Source organism: Ctenocephalides felis, unplaced genomic scaffold (genome assembly GCF_003426905.1).
Source record: "Ctenocephalides felis isolate EL2017-DRISC unplaced genomic scaffold, ASM342690v1 CF-g0.4_SCAFFOLD_03635, whole genome shotgun sequence".
Lineage (NCBI taxonomy): Eukaryota > Metazoa > Arthropoda > Insecta > Siphonaptera > Pulicidae > Ctenocephalides > Ctenocephalides felis.
The window spans coordinates 38,667-45,044 of NW_020539789.1; positions in this window are offsets into that span (position 1 = coordinate 38,667).

The window sequence follows — 6,378 nt, forward strand, 5'->3', positions numbered from 1 at the left end:
ATATCCATAAACTAATATTTTACCATATTAATTTACTTGCATACATAAAGTTAAATAAGGGATAAATAGGCTTGTTGTGACACTTTTCATTTAAACAAATAAACCTTGAGACCCACTAATCATATTTGTACAAAATAAAGATAAATGGATTTCATATATTCTTCTACCGAAGCAAGTTTTGTTTTATTATTCACATTTTGTTCCATTATTATATTATTATCTTATTATTTCTAATATTGTTATTTTGTTATATTCATTATTATCTTTCGCTTTTTGTTTTTATTCTACTTTATTGTTTTTCTAGTATTATTTTTATTATTCAAAAATTTTATATTTTTTACTTATTAATTTTATTATTGTTATTATTTGATTTTATTTTATAATAATCAACATGCTACGGAAACATTTCATTGAAATTCTATCCTTAATTTTGTGCTCTCTTTATTAAATTTATATAATTGTTCTTTACTGTTACTATATGTTAATTATTTAGCAGTTGTAACAAATATAGTAATTATAAAAAAAACATTTTGTTCCAACAATAAGAGTTCAAATACAATCTATAAGTCGAAAGTGGGTATTGAAAATCAAAACGAAGGGAAAAAATAGAAAGAAAACTAAAAGGATTAAATAAATGAATAAATGATAATTATTAATAATAATAATAATAATAATAATGTTAATTGCAATAATATTGTATAATAATTATAAGTAACTTGTAGCAGAAAAAAAATTGTTGTGGGCAGATCACTTGGCCATTTTCTCCTCAGTTGCCTTAAAAATTACTGGCTGACTGGACTAATAGTAAATAGTATAATTGTAACCGACTCAAGTAAAATAGACAACTATTATTTATTATTTCACAAATAATCATTTTTTTACTTAAAGTTAGGTGTTATAACTTACACCGTATTTGTTGGGGCTAAATGTACCATTTACCGGGACAAGTAGTAACAGCTAAAGTAAATAATTCTTATCAGAAATCGGGAAAAACGTTGACATAACATTCTTGTGGCTTTTTCAAAAACTACAATATTCATATGTGAATAATGCTATGGTTATCAAGTAACAGTAAAACTGGATTTTCCTTGGTGAATTTTGCATTCATTCATTGTTAAATTATTGTCGGTTATCCATCCAGAGAAATAATCATCTTCATTGCAATCTTGTGGTCCACCACGAATATATATTTTGTAGAGTTTTGAACAAGAATCCAAAAAGTAATAAAAAACAAAAAAAAAGTTTTTTAATAAACTATTTCTTTATTTATTTATTTATTTACTATCGACGTTTCGGAACTAGGTACGTTCCATCTTCAGGACATCTGTCAAGTGTTATATATTAATATATATATATATATATATATATACATATATTAATGCAGGCGTTTCCAACCGTTTCCTGCCGCGCCTCCCTCCCCATATTTATAAAAAAAAGTTACGCTCCCCGTAATTTTTCTGAGAATTTAATTTCATATAGTGTTAACTGATATTATAATTTAATTATCAGGCTAAAAATTAATATACAATATTATGTAAAATATACATAAAAAATTAAAAAATAATTATTTAATCATTTATTTTTTTATCTTTTAACATTTTTGGTACATTTTTTAAAGTAGTATTTTGAAAACAGCTGTTGAAATCACAGTATTAATGCATTTGCATGTTAAAAGATATGAAATAGTATAACAAGGAACGATTTAATCGAGAATTCAATTATTAAAAGCAAAAAACTAACCTAGGTTCTACTTAAGTCGTAGAAGATTTAATGAAAAGGGGTTTATAAAAATTAAAGTAGTTTACTAAGATTCAGAATTATTAGTGAAACTAATTGTGAATTATATTCTGTACTTTATGCATAAGTTAATTATTTTATTCATCTTCAGTGCATAAAGTACAAAACATAATATGTCGATATAATTCACAATGAGTTTCACTAATAATTCAGAATCTTAGTAAACTACATACTTTAATGTTAAAAATCTTCTTTTAATTAAATTTTCATTTCGTTTACAGATCGCTCTAAATCTTTTGTAAAAATTGTTGTTAGTAAAATAGTAAAACATTTTTATAAATAGAACAGTTTTTATGAATAATACATAGAGTAGTGCATTGGCATGTCCTCGAACAAAATATTATTGTTTTTCAATTATAAATAGGAAAGAACTAAGCACAAAGTTTCAATTTGACTTTTAGCAATTATACTGTGAAAAAGAAACCAACTACATCAAAACATGTCAAACAAACAACTATCAAAATATGTACAGTAAAATTCTCAGCTAATTCATCATTGTAGAAAAATGTTTTTTTAATATACTATATTTCAATAATTTGTCAACTGACTCTTTTCACTCCATATATAGAGCAAAGTGGGAAAGCCAAGCGGCAAAAAGACCAATCATTTTATTATTAATTTTTAAAAAAGTTTAAGGGCAACACTATTTAAAATCAATGCTATACTGTTTAATTATTAAATTGAAAAAAAAAACAACTAAAAATCACAACCTAAATGTTATTGTTAAACATAATAAATAAGACTCTTACTGCCATTATAGATCTTACTTTCATAGGTTTTTCTGTTTTTCTTGAAATCAGAAGAGTTTGAATAACAATTCATTCAAAATTAACAATAAATCTAATAAATCAATTAAATAACATATACTTAAAAATTATATTAAGATCTGGAAAACTAAGCAACAGTGCTCACAATCAAAACGAATAACAATGCAAGAAAATACTTTTGTAAGAATTTTTAAACATTGCCGTTTTCTCCTGATAGCAACGTCGTAAGAATCAAGGTAGGGTCTGGTTATACATCTTTTTCCCTCTACTTTCAAATAATGTTTTAAAAAATTCCTAGCTTTACTTGTTTTGAGATAATGATGGTAATGATGATCTTCTTACCCAAGACTTGCTCTACCCTATTGTTATTAATTTAAAATTTGTTTATAAAATAAAAACTTCCGTCAATTTGCTTAATGGCACAATACCATACACTACTAGTTAAAAACCACCTTTAGAGAACAAGTCATGTAGCAAATAAAGAAACAAAAGAATAAGGTATAAAAGTCTTCGAATAGATTGTAAATATACACAGACATGTGGAAGTGTAATATATAGGCACAGATAGAAATGCATTATAAATATTTGAAGTATTACTATTACCTCTTGTACAACACACTCTTAAATGTATATTTGTGTGCACGTGTGTGTGTGTGCGTGTTTGTAGGTATATGTATTTATTTGCCATGTACCATGCAGTATACACCGATGCTCATTCGTAATGCAATAAAATATTCATTGATGCTATTTACTATTCAGGAATAAAATATCACCACTGCAAGACCATGTTACATAAAGTTGGCCTCGCAAGTAACGGCGTTTTCGCTGTTAATGGTTCAAATGATGGCCCCATGTAATATTTTGGTCGCAAGAAAACGTCGTTAGCGCCGAAAGGAAGCCGAGCGTCGGTCGACGGGCCGGCGGCGAGTGACGCTGTGGGCCAGTCGCGCGACGTTTCGGGCCACGCAGGGTAATTATTAACACACACTTATATATATATATATATTTATATATATATATATACGAGTATATATATATATATATATATATATATATATGCATACAATAGAGTCCACTTAATATGACATTGAAGAGACACCAAAAACTCGTCATATTGAGAGTCATACAAAGCATTCTGAGAATAGTAGTGCATAGCATTGTGTCGTAAGGCAAATTGCTAGAACTTCCCGTACACACTAAAAATTATAATTCTTAAAAAAGCTATGAAATTTTTTGAAAATTTTGAAAAAAATAGATTTTTGAGATTTTTGATTTTTTTTTCAAAAAATCGACTTTTTTGAAAAATCTCCAATTGTTTTTACATATTGAAATGTTTTAAAACTTGGAACTTTATTCCAAAACAATCGGGCTGCGTTAGCTGCATAGAGATGAAATATCAAAGCGCATAAGCGCCGTGTCGAACTCTATTGGAAAAAATGTAAACAAAAATCTGTACTTATTATTAACCCTTTCCACTCGCGAATTCCAATATTCACATGACTTTTACCTTTTTTAATTCTATAAAATAGTTGATGTGCATATGTCTAATGATCACCTTTGACCGCCAAATAACTGCTTTATTTTTTCATTGAGTTTACAAAACCGCTAGACCTGCCTTCCCAAAAATCTAATGAATTGTTAATTTCGTTAATACAAGTAAATTACATAACAACTACAATATTCCATTATTGCAATCGGACGCTCCGTTTTATCAAAAACTTAATTAACATTTTTTGCACTTCGAAATGAGTTAAAAAACTGATCAGCACGTCTCCTTATCAATAAGAATCGAATGTTATTTGAATCATTCAAATCAGTCGATCCGTTGAAGCTAGGGGCTGGTTGTAATAGTTTTTTTTTTCAAATAATATATCTCGAGAACTACTGATTATATTTTTATGAGAGAAAGAATGAAGAAGAAAGAGAAAGATAAATAGTTGCTGTAACTATTTCTCTATCAAATCAAGTAAAAATAATTCCACAACTATTGTTCATTATTTCACAATTAGTCATTTTCTACAAAAAGTGCGGTTTCTCAACTTACCCCGAGTTTGAGGCAAGTTGTAACGTCTATCATGTCAAGTAGTAACGTCAAAGAACGACAATGATACCTCTGATAATTTATTCTTTGCTTATTTTTAAGAATATTGATTTGTTTCGGAGTATTTCTTTTCATAAATCAACGCAAACTATAATTAGTACAAATGAAATATATTTAATGTCTCTTATATTTATTATCGTAATACAAATACAAGATATAGTGTCTCTAGTAGATATATGATTTAATTTTTTAAAGCTGTTAATCTATATATATATATATATATATATATATATATATATATATATATATATAGTGAAGAACGGGGCTGAAAGGTCCGCGAGTAAAAAGATCCACCAAAATATCTCAAAAACAAGTAAAGTTAGAAATTTTTTAACAACAATATTTGAAAGTAGAGAGAAAAAAATGTGTAATAAGCCATCGCCTTAAATCAAGCCACGTCGCTATCAAGAGATAAACGGCTATGTTTGAAAATCTACAACATTTTCTTTCGTTGTTAGTTTTTTTGGTTGTTATTTAGATTACGAGACCTGAACATTATTTTTAGGTATACTTTATTCATTTCTTTTATAATATGTATTATTGGTAATTTTAAGTAAGATTGAATAGATACTTTTATATAAGCTCTATAATGTCTTTATAGAACGAAAGCTTTACCCAGGCAAAGACACAAAGAATAAAAAACAGTAAATGAGAACGTAAATTGAGTTATATAAGCAATTTTACAAGAATTAAATTCAATTAATAATTACTCCAACATGATAAATGCTAATAAATATTTCTAATAAAATACCAAATCAAGGATATATACAATAGTATCCTTGTAAAACATGTATCCATAAAATTTATATTTTGCATTAGTAATTTTTTCATTTATTTATTTATCTCAACCTAATGGCCTAAAAATACAGCAATACCTTAATCCTACCTTAACTTAAATTCAACCCCGCAGATTAATATAAACAAAAACCTAACTAATGGTCTAATAACTCTAGCGTTTTAGAGTTGGTAGTTATTATTTTAAATAGTAATAGTACTTTCATAAAATCTCTTTAAAATTAAAAATGAGACAGTGGATATATATATATATATATATATATATATATTATATATATATATATATATATATATATATATATATATATATATATATATATATATATATTTAATTTATTATTATTACTGCAATCAAAACTATTATATGCTTTATGGAGCACAGCTTATTACTAAGAACGACGTTCAGCAGACAATCCATTGATTGTCCTTACTATTTGAGATACAGTTTTATTATTAAGACTCTATCAAAAGTTCTATTAATCTAACCCCACTGACGCCTTTCTAATTGGAATATTGCAGGAATGCTAAATACGGGCTATTTTTCCTTAGAAATATATTGCTATGTTTCAAGTGGAAACCAATGTCACTAATGTTTGACATCAGGCTGCACCAGACAAGTATTGAATTGAGACCTGATTATAATGCCAAAATCTTACTACTAATCAACGGAAAAGCCCATCTGCGTATATAAATATTTATTTATAATCATTTATTACAGCATTTAAGTTACAATTTTTTCCTCCTTTCTTTGTAGTTCCCTTTTCACTTCTCGAACATCTACTGCTTAAGGGGTATCCATTAATCACGTGAGGTTTTTAGGGGAAGGGGGGGTTTGACAAAAAATCACAAAATATCACGTGGGAGAGGGAGGGGTATAGTATGATATCACGTGTATTTATATTTTAACTATTTTCTTTA